The sequence below is a fragment of the Pantherophis guttatus genome, chromosome 3 (genome assembly GCF_059756535.1).
Source record: "Pantherophis guttatus breed Tessera chromosome 3, ASM5975653v1, whole genome shotgun sequence".
In the NCBI taxonomy this organism is placed as follows: Eukaryota; Metazoa; Chordata; class Lepidosauria; order Squamata; family Colubridae; genus Pantherophis; species Pantherophis guttatus.
Window position 1 is genome coordinate 124,286,651 of NC_142065.1, and position 20,601 is coordinate 124,307,251.

At 40.3% G+C, this 20,601-nt stretch overlaps 1 protein-coding gene across 2 annotated transcripts in view; it reads left to right on the forward strand.

The window, feature by feature from the left end:
- Positions 1-1,119: 1,119 nt before the first annotated feature.
- Positions 1,120-20,601, forward strand: part of SEMA5A (semaphorin 5A) — a 228,959-nt gene continuing 209,477 nt past the window's right edge. Inside the window, exon 1 of one of the 2 annotated variants that reach the window (XM_060691100.2) lies at positions 1,120-1,996. The gene's annotated coding sequence lies outside the window, so the exon portion shown is untranslated. The remainder of the gene's footprint in view (positions 1,997-20,601) is intronic. The other variant, XM_087890210.1, reaches the window with a different exon arrangement.

Sequence of the window (20,601 nt, forward strand, 5' to 3'; positions counted from 1 at the left end):
TTCCAACTCTGTTATTCTATTCTATTCTATTCTAAGTATTGGAACAGTGCTATTTTATTGTGCTATTTTATTGTGAGTTGGACTAAGGAGAAATTTCCTAAGGGTGAGACCAATCAAGTTGGCCATGCCCATCCAGTCACATGACCCATTTCCCACAGAAAACACCAGGAGCCACAAAACCTGGGCAGGTGTGGCTGGGGGAGTGTCATGTGTCTGGGTGGGAGTGACATTGAGTTGGCCACACCCACCCACCCAATCACATGACCACCAAGCCACGCCCACAGAACTGGTAGGGAAAAATTTTGGATTTCACCACTGGTAGGAACTCAACTAAAGCCCAAACAGTACCTCAAGAAAATTTTGGATTCTGCATCCACTGCCAACATACCTATCTTCTCTCTACTTTTATGGAAGAAAATGCATGCAGCCCATGAATGTTGTTATTTCACCTTTTTTATTATTAACTACTGTATACATTATACAGACTTATCACCTAATAAAATCATCTTATCTTCAGTCATGGGAAAGTATGGGCACTCACCTGGAAAAACTGAAATCAAGACAAATTGAAAGTGTTAACATTTGTTTATATTTTGGCCATAAAGGCAGGCTACAAACCTATGCACTGATGACAGTCAATTTTACTGAAGATGGTGAGATGCTTTTTTCTAAAGGAAAATCAAAAGACCAAATTTCCACGGAGAGAAGACAAGCACCTTGCGTGTGTATATGAGCAAACCTTTAGACGTATTGCTAGGAACACATTGTCATCATCTGTGCATGGAATACATAGGAGCCTTTACATGTATCATCAAGAAATTCTAACCACCCGTGCATGCATTTCTAAGGGCTTAGATCTCACAGGCACAGCACCTTACTCAATTTCCCATCCTTTAATTACTGGCACTTAAACTGCTTAATTGATTCTTCCTTAAAGGGCTGGTTGAAGGGATGCCAAAAACTCATGGCAGTTTTTAAGGCCAGTGTACAAAACTGCAGTTCGACTTACTTACTTGGTCAGGTTATTGCTTGGTATTGCAATACCATTGAAAAGGTTCCCTGGAGGAGGTTGGAGAGCTAAAAGGCAGACCTGGAACGAACTAGGGTGGGGAGAGTTTGAAAGGCAGTAACAGATAATTCTGCCACTGTGGTGCTCTCTTGGTTGGGGTTCCTAACTTTTATAAGTCCTTCTTCACAGGCTAAAAGGCAGAAACTTAACTTTAGGCCAGTCCCTGGACAACCCTGTTTGGCTGCTGAGAAGCGATTAGGCTGCAGCCGCAAAGATGCCAAAGGGAGGCCCCTCCAAACCGAATGCTGAAGGGAGCGCGCTAGGGGATGGGGAGCCTATCTGGGGCCCCTGGCCCGCTTTCTTTGCCTCGAAGCTCTCCAGAAAGTAGGCACAGGAGGGAGACGTCACTACTTTCCAACGGGAAGAGAGGGAGGGCTGCTACTTAAAGCTCGCTCCGTGGTTCTTGGACGTGGAGAAGAGAGGTGGGCGAGGCCACCCCTTAGCGACTCCCTCCGCGGCGGGAGGCGAAGAGGGCTGGCCGGCTCCAATTCCACATCCTTCCCCGCGAGGGCCGGAGGAGGAGCAACAACCGCGGCAGCAACTGGCCGCTCGCACATGCAGCAGCTCCGGCGCCGCCTCCCCGCCAGGTCCTTCAGCGGGGACCTGCTGCTGGCGCCGCTCTCCGCTCCTTTTCACATCCCGCTAATTTCCCCGTTTAGCGTCTCGGAGAGTGGTGCCGGCGGGTGACCGCCTCCGCCCAGAGGAGCCAGCCGTCCAGGGTCTGTGCCCCACCCGCCTGCAGCCGCTCTCTTACTCCCCACCTCTTCGGAACCTTCCCGAGCGCTCCGGGTCGGCTGTGCAAGTACTACTCGAGCCGAGCCCCTTTCGGAGGATAGTTCTGCGGTGACCACAGTCGCGTCGCCTTGCACTTCTTCTGCCCTTTCCTTGAAACGGAGGTGTGCAAAAAGTGAAGCCTTCCCGACAAAGGTGAGAGTCGGTCGCGCCCTACAGCCTCGCCCTCTCTCTCTCCCTCCCTCCCTGTTTATCGGAAAGGATAAAGGCTTAGTCGATTTCCGTCGCTTTGTACTTATTTCAAGTGGGAAGGTTGCGCAGCGGCCAGGCTCACGAGGGTTGATAACTAAGTTCGCGGGGTTTGCTCCTTAAAGACTTTGCGTGGCATTTCCTTGCCAGACTTTGTCGCGGTTTTACCAAAACAAAATCCGCGCGTACGCGGGATCGCGGCGTGTGTGTGTGTGTGTGTGTGTGTGTGAGAGAGAGAGAGAGAGAGAGAGAATGCGTGGGCGCTGCCTTCAAAAACTAAAAATGGGACGCGTTGGACCGTTCTGTGTATCGGTCTGAAGAATGCGAGGGAATATTGAGAAACGGAGGTAGAGGCGCGGGGCGGTGGTGGTTTTAAAGGAGGTAAGTATACAACAGGTCTCCTTGCCCTGTAGGCAGAGAAACTTTGGATTTGGATAGGACAAGGGAGAAATGTGACTTTACACGATTTTGCAGACGCTCGTCGGTGTATTGTAGCTCAACTTTTGTATCGTCTCTGCTTTGAAACGTTTTGCTTCCAGCATCCTGCAGCTTTAAGGTGAGAATTTGTGCCCTTGTCGGCAGGGGGCGCGTGAAGTGAGCCTCTCAGGGCAGCTTATTATTATTATTATTTTTTAAACTCAGGTCGAAGAAGAGGTTAGTGGCCTGCAAAGAAGAGGGAGGAAATGCAGATAGTTCCACAAAGCAAAACTGCTCTAGGTGTTTCTTTGTACTCCTGACCTTTAAAAAAAAAGAGAAAGGAGGCATTTGTTGGCTAAGTTCTTTTAAGATCCACAAACAGCAAATAAAAGTGGGTTCTAACTTGACTTTAGCAATAGCACCTACACTTATGTGCTTTATACCACTCTCTGAGCGGTTTACAATATCAGCACATTGCCCCCAATGATCTGGGTCTCATTTTACCGATCTCAGAAAGATGGAAGGCTGAGCAACCTAGAACTCCAGGCTGTGGGCAGAGTTAGCCTGCAATACTGCATTTCTAACCACTGTGTCACAAGGGCTCTTTAGTAGAATGCTATACTCTTTGTTCTCAGTAAAAGAGCAGTTTTGTAGTGGAGTTCTACCTGTGCTTACTAGGATGTACATAAATCTGAATTTTGAGCATCTTAAAAGTTTCTTTTGGGCTGATCTTGCCTCCTGATGACTTTGTGGATACATCTGTGTAATTAATAGTACAGAAAGAGCTTGCTATTTTCTGGATGTCTTTTCAACTTCCCATTGTGGGATTTCCTAGTGGATGCTGATTCAAGTACTAATTAGGTTTAAGTTTCCCTTGTTTGGGAAGATTAGCCAAGATGACTAGTCAATAGTGTTGTAAACGAAGAAAACAAAAAGCCAAGATATTATCCATCTGTGTTTTAAAATACATTTTGCATCATAGAGGAATCAAAAATATAAGACAGTAGCCTCTTCCCCAATATCTTCATGCATAAACCTTTCATTCTGTACTGTGAAGCTAAATTACCAATATTTAAGTCAATTTATATTCTTTTAACACTTTATACAGTATTCTTTCCTATAGAAGTATGCATTATCTCATTCTTTTTATTAATCTCCAAGCTATTGCTATATTATGTTAAAATGGGCATCTACATGAATCTTTCAGAACCAAAATATGCAGTACACCCTCAGCTTATTGGAGCTCAGTTTTGTCCAGGTACAGTGAACAAAATCATTCATAATTTTACACATCAGTAGTGCCATTTTATGCATACATAAAACCCCATTCACCATTTATAAAATAGTATTATACATGCAAAAATCTCATTTGCTGCTTAGCAAACATTTATTTCATGTATTAGTCTAGCGAAGTAATGCATGTAAAATATATTCTCCAAAAGGGAGCTATAAAAGTAACACAAGACTATGTCATAGCAACTAGTGTTATGTTCTAAATACCACATGCAAGTTATCTGCATTTATTGGTTTCTTCCAATAGATATGAAATATTTCTGTTGAAATAATACATTTAAATTTGTAAAACTACATTAATGTTCACTTAGCAAACAATTCGGTTCTTCCCACCATGTCTCCATATACTCTCAAATATCAAATTAATACTTAGTAGCAGCTACTGTTTATAAACAGTTATTATTGGCTTATTAATTTATATTGAAGTCCTATAATACTAGAGGGAATTCTCTACACTTTGCCTCTCCAATTTGGCTTTCCCTGTTTCTTAACTAAGCATGATTGTAAAAATTAAAAGACAGGCAGGGTAACAAAAATAGAAGGAGGTAAAATTCTATAGTTTTCAAGGATTTTGGGGAGCGAAATTTGCTCAATCTAAAATGGCCCATGTGGCCAATTTTCCAGTACAGTAGATTAACATCAACAATCAAGTAGCAAACAATACCCCTATCAAGGAACTGCCAAGTAAACTAACAGTAAACAACAGCATAATCAAAGAACCAACAAGACCACTCCCACCAACAGTGGCAGGGCAAGCCACTAAAATAGAAAATAAGAAACTCCACTCCCTACTAGCACTGATAATGTTACGTAGTTTGGTAAAGAAACATCTGCAAGAAAACAACCAAGCTCAGCACCAAGGACCCCAGAAGGACCAAGGACCCTTGAGCCACAAATATTCTCTTCTATTGGTACAATAGATAGATCTTGCTATCCTGAAAAAGGAAACATGCCTTCCTTAATGGACTGTAGAAATTTTTTGAAAGAAAACAGGATAGTTTTGCCAAACAAACTTCTGAAATAGCACATGAAACCTCTGTACATATATCTTAAGAACATATGGAGGCATAACATGCAAGTATGGTGTACATTACCGTGATGAAATAGTCATCTTTCAAATATTAGTTTTCCCCACATACTCGGTTTAAATGAAGCTCAGCTGCCTAAATCTATTGCTGCTTTTTATCACAATATATTTATATTTAACTTAACCATCTGAGTTAAGCTTGAGGTATTCTCAGTCCATGATGAATTATTGCCTTTGGGCACCATCAAGACTGTCCAGAGGTAGTTGATTTTGAAGACTTAATAGCTCCCTACGGTATCAATTCAGATGTAAACCAATTAATATACCCGGGAAGGGTTCCTAGATCATCAATTAATTTTGTTGCTTTTGGTTTGGAACCCTCAGGCTTATCAATAAATACCAACATATTGTCTAAAAATGGGGTTACTTTGCTTTCTATACCAGTATGAATTAGAACATGAATTTCAGTATAGCCTTTGATCTAACTATAGTTGCTAATGGCTCCAAACTAAATCAAAGAGAGAGAAGAGCCCTGAGGGAAAATAAAACTTTGAAAAAAATTAAAAATATGCATTGCCAATACATTTTATCAAAAGCCTTCTCAATATCCAATGAAAAGTTGACAGCTGGATCCACTTTAGGATTATTTAAAGCTGTAAGATTTACTGATGTGTCAGCATCTCATCTACAACAAATAAACCCTGCTTGATCAGGATGTACCAGGTGTACAGTATCTTCTTGGGTTGATTGGCAAGTTAATAAATTTTCTAAATAAATAACATTTCTCCATTTTTATTCATTAATGAAATAGGTCTATTTTTAGTACAGCATACATCATCCTGATTTGGTTAAGGAATACCAGCCCTATAAGCTGGTGGAGTACCAGATGCAAACGTTCTGATAAATACTGAATAGCTTAGAAGCTGAAATACTGATATTGTATTTGGTTTATACTATTATTTATGTAAACCAACTTGGCAATGGCATTATTCTTCATATTATCATACTATGATTCATATTATCACGCTCTGCCTGAATAAAAAGGTAACAATTTCTTCAAGATGACCTTGACTCCTTGTGATTGCATCCATTCAATTTTGTTGCCAACATTATGGAAATATTTGCTATTGCCTTATTCCATGATGCTTTTTTCAATTTTCCAGTCTAGTGAACAGCCATGGAATTCCAAGTGATTTCCCATCCAAGTTTTAACCAGGGCCAAGTTGTTTAGCTTTTAAGAATTGCCAGTGTGAGCTAGACTCTGCTACCTTAGTGTGCGTTTAGCTTTTTGACTCCATATCTAGTGAAAACTGAGCTAAAAGAAACATTCATTTCCTACCAAATCCTTATGGATTTTTTTTTGTAAATAAAAATCTTGAAATATTAAATTTGTGTCTTCATGCATTATGCAGCATTTGTCCTAACTATTGAAATAAAAACCTGAGCTTTTGTTGTTTTATTAAATATGCCAAAAGTTTACATGATCATTGTTTGAATTTCAAAATATACAACAGTTTGTTTAGTGTCTGTTCAAATTTACCATGGCACTGAAAAAAGAGACTTAATGACCATTTTTCACAGTTATGACCTTTGCAACTTCCCCATGATCATGTGATCAAAATTCAGATGCCTGACAACTGGTTCATATTTATGACCGTTGCTGTGTCCCAAGGTCATGTGATCCTCTTTGTCAATCTTTTGACAAGCAGTCATTTAGGAAACCAGATTCATTTAACAACTGGGTTACTAATTTATCAACTGCAGTGATTCACTTAACAACTGAGGCAAGAAAGCTCGTGAAACTCAACACACATATCACTTAACTAGAGAAATTTGGGGCTCAATTGTGGTCGTACGTCAAGGACTACCTGTAGGTTCACACCACTTTCCTTGGCTTGACAATGCCCTATCCATCAGGTATTGGAAGGTGGCAGAGCCCATAAGGCCAAATGGTAGTTTGGAAACTAACAGTCTTTAAGGGGTGGCAAAAATCTTTCCCTTTGGATTCAGCTTCCAGTAGGAACTATCAATAACCCTAGGTTATATCAAGTATATGTATATATCTAATTCCTATTATCTAGAAAATACTGTAGTCTTTTCCTGGAATGGCATGGCTTTCAGATTTGGCTAATGTGTTCACCTCTCCATCTACTTATTTGCATTGATCACTGATTTTAATTATTTGATTTCTATAGGCGCCCATCTCAGCAGATGACTCTGGGAAACTCACAAGTCAGAAACACATAATTCAAACCTTAAAATCATTTAAAAACAAAAACAATAAAACCAGTAAAACACTAAAAAAAATTAACATTTTAAGATTTGTCTAAATTCATCACTTTGCTTTCTGACTAAGACTGTCTGGGTACTATTCACTTTCTGATTGTTCTGAAACATAATATAGCACATAATCCATATAGCCACTGATGGCAGCTTTTCCTCTGTTGGAGATTTTTGAGTTTCAGCAATGGAAATCAGGCAAATGCTGCCATTACAATATCATATAGAGGAGCTGAATGGGTAGTAGCAGAGCTGAATTCTGATCCTGATGTAAGGGCACATGAGGGGGGGCAGTGGTGAAATCCAAATTTTTTTACTACAGGTTCTGTGGATGTGGCTTGATGGGCGTGGCAGGGGAAGAATACTGCAAAATCCCCATTCCCTCCCCACTCCTGGGGGAAGGATATTGCAAAATCTCCATACCCACCCTACTTTGGGGCCAGCCAGAGGTGGTATTTGCCGGTTCTCTGAACTACTCAAAATTTACGCTGCCAGTTCTCCAGAACCTTTCAGAATTTGCTGGATTTTACCCCTGGGTGGGGGTGGGGTAGTATAATTTGCTTTGTTATGATTTCCTCCCAACTCTGGGAAATTCATGAAATAGTTTTTTTAAAAAAAAATTTTTTAGCAAGCCTATCTCTATCACCATCTTCTTTTTCTCATACAGCCAAATGAAAGAGGAGAGGGAAAGGGCAGAAAGGTGTTTAGTAGACTGACCTTAACTCTGATCATGATAGTGTGGGTTCTTTTGTTATACCAAATTTTTGCGGTAGCTAGGAAGACTTCATGGTTGGCACTTGACTGTCTGGGTCATCTGCAATCATGCATTGCCAGCACATGGGAGGGACTTAATTTCCCTGAGGAACTGCTGACTTAATCATTTTTGCCATCTGAACAGGCGCAATGAATATGAAGCCCAAGACATTATTTTGATTGATTAGCCTTTGAAGTTCTATGGAATCTGTTTGTTTCTTTTGTGTGTGGATATTTTGTATACTATAGTCGAATATCAAGTTGCTGTTAGGTGTGAATGATATATTTAACCATAAAACAATCCTCACAGTGATTTAATTGACAGAAAATGTGCTGATTCAGAATTCTGAAAATAAATCTGGTAAATTGATTTCTATGTTTATATATAGTCAAAATGCTAACTTTTTACAGAGCCAAACAATGATGATCCTGAGAAGCAAATGGTTTAGATGGGTTTGTAACAAGCACACAATTAAAAACATTTCAGCAGCTTTCAGTAGTGCTATATTAAGGGAAATGTACTTTGTGGTATTTTGTTGTTGTTAAGCCAAACTAGAATTCAAGCAACCTGTTAAAATATTCTGTTGAACATAAGGTTTATGTATCCTATTTTAGGAGAGGCAGCCGTTTAATGTTATCCTCCCATCTTCTACCCCCAGGACCGACCTGTAATTACTAAACATGAGCATTGAGAAGATCTTTTAATTTATGTCTTCTGTTTTTTCTTTCTGAGGTAGTTCAGTAATTGGTAATATATTACTTCTTTCAAACACAACAGGATTCCTCCAATGGAAGGCAGAATGGCATTGTAGGGAAAGAAATTGTGTTACCTTCTGTTAGATGAACAGTTTCCAGAATAGAAATAGAATAGAATAGAATAGAATAGAATAGAATAGAATAGAATAGAATAGAATAGAATAGAATAGAATAGAATTCTTTGTTGGTCACGTGTGATTGGACACACAAGGAATTTGTCTTTGGTGTATAAGCTCTCAGGGTACATAAGGATAATAAAATACATTCATCTAGAATAAAAAGATACAACACTTAGTGATAGTCAAGGTTGAGAAATATAAGCGACATGGTTATAGTAATAAGTGGGAAGAGATAGATACTAGTAAGGAAGAGGAGAATAATAGTAATACAACCTTAGTAAATTATTTGACAGTGTTGTGGAAATTAGTTGTTAAGCAGACTGATGGCATTTGGGAAAAAAACTGTCCTTGTGTCTAGTTGTTCTGGTGTGCAGTGCCCTATAGCGTCGTTTTGAGGGTAGAAGTTGAAACAATTTATCTCCAGGATGTGAGGGGTCTGTAGATATTTTCACAGCCCTCTTTTTGACTCATGCAGATCCTCAATGGAAGGCAGGTTGCTAGCAATTGTTTTTTCTGCAGTTCTAATTATCTGTTGAAGTCTGTGTTTTTTTTGTTTGGTTGCAGAGCCAAACCAGACAGTTATGGAGGTGCAGATGACAGATTCAATAATTCCTTTGTAGAACTGGATCAGCAGCTCTTTGGACAGTTTGAGCGTTCTGTCTTGGCGCAGAAAGAACATTCTTTGTTGAGCTTTTTTGATGACATTTTTGATGTTAGGTGTCCATTTTAAGTCTTGAGATATGATAGAACCTAGAAACTTGAGGGACTCTACTGTTGATACTGTGTTGTCTAGTATTGTAAGAGGTGGTAGTATAGGAGATTTTCTTCTAAAATCCACCACCATTTCTACGGTTTTGAGTGTATTTAGTTCAAGATTGTTCTGGTTGCACCACAAGGCTAGTTGTTCAACCTCCTGTCTGTATGCAGATTCATCATTGTCTGACAGAGGAATCTTTTGAGATGCAGTCATTGGTGTATAGAGAGAAGAGTAGTGGAGAGAGCACACAGCTCTGGGGGGCTCCTGTGCTAATTGTGCAGGTATCTGATGTGATTTTGCCTAGCTTCACCTGCTGCTTCCTATCTGTTAGGAAGCTTATAGATTCATTTACAAGTGTGGTCAGGTACAGCTATCTGATTTAGTTTAGTTAGAAGAATATCTGGAATGATGGTATTGAATGCTGAGCTGAAGTCTACAAAGAGGACTCTTGCATAGCTCTTTGGAGATTCAAGATGTTGAAGGATGTAGTGGGTTCTAATTTTTTTTACTACCAGTTCTGTTTTGTGGGCGTGGCTTGGTGGGGTAATGTGACTGGGTGGGCGTGGCCAACTTTCTTTTTTTTACTTTTAAAAGCATTTTTTCTACAACCTTAAGAGGTTATAGAAAACAATGCTTTGAAAAGCCTCTGCCGATCAGACAACTCAGCTGAGATCGTCAGAGGCTTTCAAAGCATTTTTTTTACCACCTCTTCGGTTGAAGAGGTGGTAGAAAAAATGCTTTGAAAAGCCTCTGACGATCCCAGCTGAGCCGCGGGATCATCAGAGGCTTTTTTTTTTAAAAGCATTTTTTGGCCAAAGAGGTTGTAGAAAAAATGCTTTTAAAAGTTAAAAAAAAAAAAAAGCCTCTGATGAAGTGGGCAGGGTAAGTGAGTGGCGACCGGGCTGGGGACTGGTTCGGGGGCATGGTCAGCCAATGTTATTACCGGTTCTCGGAATTACTACAAATTTTTACTACCGGTTCTTGTGAACCGGTGCAAACCGGGAGCAACCCACCACTGGTGCAGAGTCATATTAATAGCATCATCTGTCGATATATTTGCTCGGTAGGCAAATTGCAAGGTGTCTAACAGCAGATCCATGATTGTTCTCAGGTGGCCGAGCACTAGTCTTTCAAAGGTCTTCATAACTACAGATGTTAGAGCAGGGGTCAGCAACCTTAAACACTCAAAGAGCCATTTGGACCCCTTTCCTACTGAAAAAAAACACACCAGGAGCCACAAAACCTAGGTGGGCATGGCCAATTCAATGTCACTCACTCCCACCCAGTCACATGACCACCTAGCCACGCCTACCCAGCCATAAAACTATTCTCTGTCTCTCTCCCCCTCTCCCCCTTTCTCCTCCCTCTGTCTCTCTTTCCCCCTCTTCCTCTCTCACCCCTTCTCTATGTATCACTCTGTATTTGTCTCTCTATGTCTCTCTCTCTCTCTCTGTGTATGTGTGTGACTCCCCCCTCCCTTCGGGTGACTGTTCTCCTCCACCCCTCCTCTCGTAACTCCCTGGCCGGCTGTGGCTGAACTGGGAGCATTCGCACATGCAGGGAGACTCCAGCCTGAAGTGGCGGGAAGCGAAGGCTGCCTTATGTGCAAATGTGCCGCGAAGGCAGGTACAGGGCAGCTTCATTCCTGCACTCTCTGGCAACCCTCTTCCCCCTCCTCGTCTCAGGATGCCCGGGACAGCTGTGGCTGAGCTGGGAGCTGCGCACGGGCGGGGAGACCCTCCTCAAATGAGTGCCAAAGCTCAGGAAAGGCGTGCGCGGGGCGGGCAGCAGCTCACTTAAGGAGGGTCTCTCCACACATGCACACACTCCTGGCTCAGAATGCCGGCCAGGGGGTTACGAGAGGAGGAGGGGGGAGGAGAGTGCAGGAGCAAAACTGCTCTGTACCTGCTTTCACACCACATTTGCACGTAAGGCAGCCTTCACTTCTTGCCACTTTGGGCTGGAGTCCAAAATAGAAATAAGAGGGGCGGGGCGAACCAGTGATGGGACAGGGAGCTGTGGCAGAGGGCCCAAAGGGCCACTTGTGGCTCCGGAGCCGCAGGTTGCCGACCCCTGTGTTAGATTAATAGGTCTGAAGTCATTCAGTTCCTCGATGGAGGGTTTCTTCATCACTGGGATGATAGTAGAGCATTTGAAGCACGAAGGAGTATATCACATCTCTAGTGATTTATTAAAGATGTGGGTAAAGATGGGGGCCAGTTGGTCAGCACATGTGTTTAAGGAAGAAGGCATTATCTTGTCTGGACCTGGTGCTTTTCCTGGCTTTTGTCTGTGAAATAGGCTTTGAACCTCATTCTCTGTAATCACCAGAAGTGGTTGGCCCAATGGGATAGGGTAGGTTGTCGGAGGTTTAGCTGTTGTTGGTGTGTCTGAGATGGGGATTTGTGTAGATGGTTGGCAGTAGTTTTCTCTCAAACCTGCAGTAAAACACGTCATCTGCCAGTTGTTGATTTCCTTTCACTGTTTAAGCTGCAGATACAATAACTACTGAGGCCGGTCTAGCCTCTCCATTGTGCAGCCCTCCAGATGTTGCAGAAGGAGAAGCCCCACTACTCCTCATTATTAGCCCTGCTGGCCAGGGCTGCTGAGAGTTGTGGTTCAGCAGCCTACAAAGGCATGAATATTAGGATAAAATTTCATTTGACAAGGCTGGTCGAATAAGGGTTTAGCTCAGCCATGGCAAGAAAGCCATCTTTAAAACTTGCTGATCTCTAACCTATACAGTTTAAGGCTGGGGTATTTTAGGCTCTGCCTCTCCCATTGAATCTGACCTGCTGTTATGATCTGAAAATGTTCCTTGATGTCTGAGGGTTGTTAATCTGGCATGTGGGAGGCCACTTTCTAAGTTACTCCTAGGCTATAAATACAGTTCATACAGAGCTGTGTTTGGTGCCATCCTCTTGTAAGGGTGCATCTTCTTATTAATGTTGTAATCATCTTGCTTTTAATTCTCTTATTCTGTACAGTATTTTTAATTTCTTTAATATGCTTTACATTGTAAATTGCCTGGAATCTGTTTTTGTCATTTCTTAATTCTATCCTACTCTTCTAGAAGTTCAAAGTAGTATGCATACCACTAAATTTTGTCCACAACCACAACTCTATGAAGTAGGTTAGACTAAATGAATGGTTTAAATCACCTGATGAAATCCAAGGATGAGGGTTGACTTGAACATGGATCTCCCTAGGTATAATCCAATCACTTAATCAGAACATCACATTGTCACTCAAAGTCATTTGCAGACAAAAAGGTAGCACAAACATTAAATAAATAATATGGCTGTTTAACTCACTTCTTTGCTACCCTGCCTAAAATATCTTTGGTGCATTCATAAATAAGTACAGAAAATCTCAGGTGACCATGTGAACAGTTATCCTGAGCATTTGGCTGTTCCTGGTTGAGAAGTCCCTTGTAAAATGATTTGTATAAATCTGCGTATTAGAAGATGGTAGCATGTAGCTGGCCAAAGCTAAGCAGGGTCAGACCTGGTTACTAACTGGATGAGAGTACTATATGGGATACTAGTGCTGGAGAGCCTAAAAGCCAATCTGGGAGAAGGTTATGATAAACAATTACTGTATTCTCAAGAAAACCTATGGACATGTCTGTGCAGTTAGCTTAACTAGGCACCTTTCTTTTTAGTATAGCAGTGTTTCTCAGTCTTGGCAGCCTTAAGGTGTGTGGACTTCAACTCCCAGAATTCCCCAGCCAGCTATGCTACACACCAGAGGAAGGCAAGCCTCTCAGAAGCAGATAATTAAGCCAAGAACCCTAAAATAGGCAAATAGCTATGCTGACTGGGGAATTTTGAGAGTTGAAGTCCACACGTCTTAAAGCTGTCAAGGTTGAATAACATTGCAGTATAGTATATAGAGCAAAGGAACTTCAGAAACTGTAGGTTTGAACAGCATCTTGGAAGATAGTTGGAGGGGCTGAAGATGATTGGGGAGACTTTAGACAGCAGTGTAAATTGTGAATTTACTGATTCACAACCTTCTGGGAGAATGTATTTGTTTTACTCATTGCCATTTTTCATCAGTAAAGTCTGATGAAACACAGACATCAGTCTCTGGCTTCTGGCCAAGCATCATTGTTGATCTGAATACTCATCTCAGTCCTTCCTTTAGTATTACGAAATACTTCTGAACTGTATTTAAAAGTACTGAGCTGAGAGATGAAAAATACAGAGAAATTAGGAATGCTACCTCAGTAAAAACAAGGTTGATCATGAATCAGTATTGGTAGATGATCTAAGGAGGATGTTAATGTACTAAAAGACTAACCCTCAGCAATTATTTGATTCTTATCTCTAAGTAAAAGCTTTTTTTTTAAAAAAAATCCATGCATAAGATACAATATTCTATATTATCGTACATCTCTTACTGATATTTCTTGAGCCGTGTTAGACCCTAATTGTGGGTGTGATATAGCTGACATTTCTGAGTAATTATATATTTTTACATATGAGGTTTTTTTAAAAACAACAATGATGAAACAGACAACCAGCATAGAGACATTTACCACATTTTAGGCAGAAAGTAGTAGATTCATTACACAAATATCGTGATGATTGCACAATCTTTTTTCTCTGCAGTGATGGATAGGAATAAGAAGAAAGTTGACAGGCTAATGCATAGAAAAAGATGTACTACATTCATCATGCCCAGTTAATATACAACAAAAATGTTTATTTCCAATTAACAGAAGGAGATTTTCATATTATGTTATATAAATATGGCCTTTTAATTACTATTATGCTATTAGTATATAATATATAATTGCATAATTATATATGTAAAATTACCACTATTATATAATGCAGTATTATTTTAAAATCTACAATGGAACCAGAGAATTCTTGTTTTTGTGAAATTGCAGAAAAGGGTGGGGATGGTGTAAAAGACATTGGATACATGGGCAAAAAATGCCAGACTACTATTACCACCAGACCAAATTAGGGGAAGCCTGTGGAAATTAATTCCCATTGAAGAACTGTAATTTAACCCCCTGCCCCGCTTTCTCTGTATAGTCTGTCATCATTTAGTCACCCACAATTGGATAAATGCAGAATTTTCCATGATTGGCTTCAGAATCTCAGACCAGAAGTCATGGCCTGCCTTAATGTTAATCTTTAAATTGAAGTGAAACGTCACATGATTATTGCTTTCAACATTTTCCTTGCAGAGTATAACTGCATTGCTGCTAATATTGGGCAATAAATCACATTTGCCATTGTTCTGGAAAACACTGTTTTTTAAAAAGAAAAAAAAACTTGGTATGATGGCTCACCCGGATGTGATCTGCTTGCATTGTGGAAAGTAAGAAGATGCAACATCTTTCACTGTTCTCATACTCTTCAAATGGGTTGGACCTGGAATTCCATGATCCTTAATCAGGCTAGGCAAAGATGAGGATTGGGGGAGTTCAGATCAACTGATCTGGAAGGCATCCAGTTGTAAGTGGGGGTAGAAGATTTTAATTTGAGCAAACAAACAAACAAACAAAAAAACACTGGGTTGGTAATGAATGAAATTTCCTCTCCGAAGTTCTTTTCTTTCTCCTCCACTTTCTTTTTTCAACCTCTGCAACAAAGTTAGAAAGGCACCTGACTGTGATAAATGGATGAGCTGAAACACTGCTAAGAGGCATGGGGGGTAGGGGAGGGGGGAAAGGTAATGATAACGAGTCCACCTGCTGTTTTTGCTCCTTAACTTAGATTTTCTAACGCCCACTGGCCATGTGATTGAAGCACATCTAGATTTAAATATCGTCACTTATTTAATCCTGGGTTGTTGTTTTTTGGGCACATTTGCCAAGATCAAAGTGAGGCTAAGAGAAAGCTTATGGTTAGATAATCGTTTTCTCTGTTTACTGATGTATAAATACTTAAAAGAGGAGCATCATTTTCTGTTCCTCTCTGCTCTTATCACTCCTCTTTCATATTCCCTCATGAAATCAGTTATAAACTACTATGCACACTGTTTTTGTCTTTTCCAATTTGTCTCTGTAAAGTATTGCTGACTTGAAAGAATGTGTGTTTTATCAGCCATGCCAAAACATATTTCAAACTGACCTCTCTGTGACATATAGTTTTTGCCAGCTGTTCATGGTAGACTAGTTTTACCGTTTTAGCCCAGAGCGCTGCAGGATTGCCCAGCCAAGAACAGGTGGCAGATTACTGTTTTGAAGCTCCCTAGAAATCTGAGAAGCCCTTAGAGTCTAAACAGACGTTTGCAGGTAAAATTAGGAATTGTAGCCATAGACTTTCATGAAGTTTTCTCCTTTTGCGATCCAGGAAAGCAGCAATAAAAAGCTTGGGTAGTATGAGATTTTTCCTGGAGCAGAGCAGATACATCATTTTGCATTTTGCCTCTGGATTATTATTATTATTATTATCTCTTTTATTCATTCAATCATTATCATTATGGAACGTTTGGGATTAGCATATTTCTGATTTTGTCTTCTTTAGACTCTCAAGTTCTAGCAAATAAATACAGGTAGTCCTTGACTGATGGGGCCAGAATTTCCATCGCTAAGCAAGGCAGTTATTGAATGTCATGCCTGATTTAAGAGCTTTTTTGCCAGGATTGTTGAGTAAGCCACTGCTATTGTTAAGTGAATCACATGGTTGTTAAGTGAATCCAGCTTCTATTGACTTTGCTTGTCAGAAGCTGGCTGGGAAGCCTGCAAATGGCAATCATATGACCCCTGGAAGCTGCAATCATCCTAAATACATGCCAATTGCTAGCTGCCGAAATTTTGCTCATGTGACCCTGGAAATGTTGCATTGACCATAAGTGCAAGAACTGATCATAAACCACTTTTTCCAGTGTTGTTGAAACTTCATACGATCACTAAATGAATGGTTCTAAGTTGAGGACTGCTTATTGCTATGTGTTAGGTTAATGTAGAGTCTGGAATAGCATGCCTTTGAGAATGTGGTTCTGATCAAGAGGAGTACCAGAAGTGAGTTTTTAAGTCTTTAACAAATTCTTTTTTTGACTTTTTTTCTTCTACCCTCAGTTTTCTGATTTTATCACATTAATTATTGTGCCCCCTTCCCATTCAACCAGTTTGTAGACATGGACAACAATAACATTTGGAGTTCATTCACTAGCTTTCAGGTTGGCATAATATAAATAATTAAGGTGCAAGCATTTTTTAATCAATTGACTCACAAGGTAAAATTACTTGGGACTTAAGTCAGTCTCGGGGACCATGATTTTTACGGCAATTAGAGATAGGTTAGAAACATGCAGGACATCTTTGAAGGCATCTGAATATCCTCTCCCATTTTGCTATACTCAAACTTGAGCTCACTGTTTAATTTTTAAATTGATTTTATTTATATAGCCTCCCTTTTAATGGCAATGACTCTTGTTGGCATAGAAGGATGCCAACAACAACAAAAAATCAGCAGACCAAGTAATAAATGTCTGAGGGTCACATAATTACAAAAAAGAGCAATAAAAAAATAACCACTTGCTTAATCTCCCAGTCTAGATACCTGGTAAATTACCAGGTCTTTAAAGCTGTATGGAGGTCTATCAGGGATGGGGTGGTTTAGACCTTTGGAAGTGTGCTATTCTACTGGGCAGGTGCTGCAACAAAGGAGGCACTTTCTTGGATCTAGTGAGATAGCATTTTTAAAATTTATTTAATTAATTATTTATTTATTTCCCACCTTTATTTTATATAAATAACTCAAGGTGTCGAAAATATGTAATACTCCTTCCTTCTATTTTCCTCACAACAACAACTCTGTGAGGTGAGGTGGGCTGAGAGACAATAAGTGATCCAAGATCAACCAGCTGGCTTTCATAGCTAAGATGGGGCTGGAACTAGCCTGTAATCAGAGCACAAAGGTTTGTGTTTGCAAATTAAATGAGGGTGGTTCTTGAACAATAGACTGTTTGACAATATATGGTCACAGCCAACCATTCTTCAGGGTGCCACCAGAAACTTTGAGTTGGCAGGTCTTCCTGAGACAGTGCAAAAATAAAGACAGAATTGGCAAAGATTTGGGAATTATTGGATTTCATTAGAAGCTAGTTGCACAAATGTTTGCAGGTAGCATTCTGTCATCATAGGAAGTCATGTTCATTTCTATCCTTCTAGATGATCAAATAACACTCAGTTTCAGATGCCCTTGAATGTGCCAGTTCTTCAAGGAATCTTTTTCCATTAACAAAGCACCACTTGCTTACCCATGAATAGACTAGGTAGCTATACAAATTCTTGCTTTATTTCTTATTTATTAATTTAATTAATTTATTTAAAATGTATAACAGTCTATCTTATAACCAACTCTGGGCAACTCCCAATCAAAAGTTAAAGTAGCATAAAAGTCATATTAAGACTATAAAACTGAACACATTAAAAACAAAAACTTTACCCAAAATCAAACTTTTGATGTACAATCATTTAATTTTATCCCAGTGCTTGGGGGGAAAGCCAGCTCTTCAAAGCTTTATGGAAGTTTAGGAGGGTGGAGGCCTGCTAAACTTTAGGAGGAAAAGTGTTTCATAGGGCAGAGCCTGCCATGAAAAAGGCACACTCCCATCAGATGGCAATAATAGGGAAAGGGACTCGGAGTGTGCTCACCCTATCTAATCTGGTAGGATGGGTAGATGTCATTAGGGAATTTCAGTCCTGTAGATAACCTGGCCCTGTGACATATATGGCTTTAAAGGTGATGACCACATTGAATTATTCCTGGAAAAGGGAAAGCTTGCCCAACAGAGGTGTAACAGAGGCCCTGCCATTACTGTGTGTACTGCTACATTCTGAACCAGTTGATGTTTCCGGGTAGTCTTCAAGGGCAGACCCATGTAGAGTACATTGCAGTAATCCAAACTGCAGGGGTCAGCACACCCATAGTGCAGCGGGTGAGTACCATCCTGGGAAAACCTCCTTTACAATCAAAGCATCCTTGCTAGATAATTTCAAACCAATCCTTTTGTCATAGACAAAATAAACATGCAGGTGAGTGCTCAGAATTTATCTAAATATTGGCGGTCTGCTTGATAGAAGAAAATAAAACACAAGAGTAAGACTGGTTTATGTTTATTAGGTATTACAAAACACAGGTGGTGCTCAAGTTAGGATGACAATTGGGACCAGAATTTCCAATGTTAAGTAGGGTGGTTGCTAAGTGAGTACACCCAATTTTATGACCTATTTTGCCACAGCTGTTAAGTGAATCACTGCAATTGTTGAGTGAAGCCAGCTTCCCGCATTGATTTTGCTTGGTGAAAGCCGGCTGGAAAGGTCACAGATGGCAATCACATGACCCCAGGATGCTGAACCCATCATAAATACATGCCAGTTGCCAAATTTTGATCAAGTGAGTGTGAAAGATTCTATGACGATTGAAAGTGCAAGGACCAGTTGTAAGTCACTTTTTTCAATGCCATAACTTTGAATAGTTGCTAAAGGGATTGTTGTAAATATGACAGTCTTAATTTTTCCAATGTGGCTTTTAATCTTGAAATTCTGTGGAACCAAGAGAGAAAAAAAAATTGAGTTCTATATGCAGGTTTATTTGGTAGTTTTTATATTTTGATCCTGTCCTCTCCACTGTGTTGGATTAATTGGTTACAAATAAAAAAAAGAATATATGATTGAAGTCAATTCCTGGGACTGAAGGAGGTTTTCTTCCCCGGAGACAGGTTCTTTTTGACCCTAGTTCCTCAACTGAAGAAGAATTCACTTTTCCTATTACTGTTTTATTGATTTTTTCTTGGCATATATAATTGGTGTAAGAAAATTTCTGATTCGATCTCAGTTTGGAATGTCATTCAAACTGCAGGTGACGAGTGAAGAAATTGGACATTGGAACTTCCCATTACCTTCTTTTATATAATAAGCTTTAGCCTATGTTGACCTTGAAGGAAAATGAAATGTGCAAGCAATTCAGGTGTCATGTTTATCTAAGGAAATCTGCCATGATTTGGAAGCCATAACAGGAATTGGCAGTGAAATGTTGCAGAGCATCTACATGTTTAACCATTGTTTTTCTGCTCTTGCCTGTCTAGAACAAGGGCTTTGAACAATAGAACTCCCTTTAAAAGGCTGAAAGTAGGGGAAATGATTAAATGACTTTTTTATTTTCCATCTCCTTAGTAACATAGGTAGTCCTCTACTTTGACCACAATCGAGCCCAAAATTTATGTTGCTAAGTGAAACATTTGTTAAGTGAGTTTTGCCCCACTTTATGATTTTTTTTGCCATAGTTGTTAAGTGAATCACTGCAGTTGTTAAGTTAGTAATCGGTTGTTAAATGAATCTGGCTTCCCCATTGACTTTACTTGTCAGAAGATTGCAAAAGGTGATCACATGACCCCGGGACACTGCAGCCGTCATAAATATGAATCAGTTGCCAGTAATTTTGATCATGTGACCGCAGGGTTGCTGCAACATTTGTAAGTGTGAAAAACAGTCATAAGTCATTTTTTTCAATGCCATTGTAAGTTTGAACAGTCACTAAATGAACTGTTGCAAGTTAAGGACTACCTGTATAACACACCGAATGGGAGTGCTTGTTCCTACTACTGGTTTTATAAAGTTAGATTCAATCCCTCACCCCCTTCTGCAAACAGGTGAATAAACCAGAATATGCCGATCTCAAATTCCAGCAAGCAGAGCATATAAATGAGCTTTAATCTATAATGCTTTGGGGAAATTATGATGAGTTAATGGTAGAACTACCAAATCAAAGGATGGCAACACTGGCTATTTCTTAACAGATTATGTTTCAAGGGGAGGAGAGAACTGGAATAGGGGATGTTGAGAGATACAGGTGAAAGGTAACAGGTAACAGTAACAGAGTTGGAAGGGACCTTGGAGCAGTGGTGGGTTGCTCCCTGTTCAGACCGGTTCTACCGAATAGGTAGTAACTTTAGGAAGTAGTTCTCCGAACCGGTAGTAACAGCAGCCAGGCCACGCCCCCGAACCAGTTCCCCGGTCACCCACCCGAAGCTGACCAGAGCAAAGGATCCTCTCAGCCGCCTGACTGCAGGGTGCCGAAAAGTCCTTCAGCCGGTGAAAGCTGCGCATGCGCGAAGATGGCGGCAGCGACCAGAGGACTTTTGGGCGCTGTGCACCAGTGGCTGGGTAGAAAAGAAG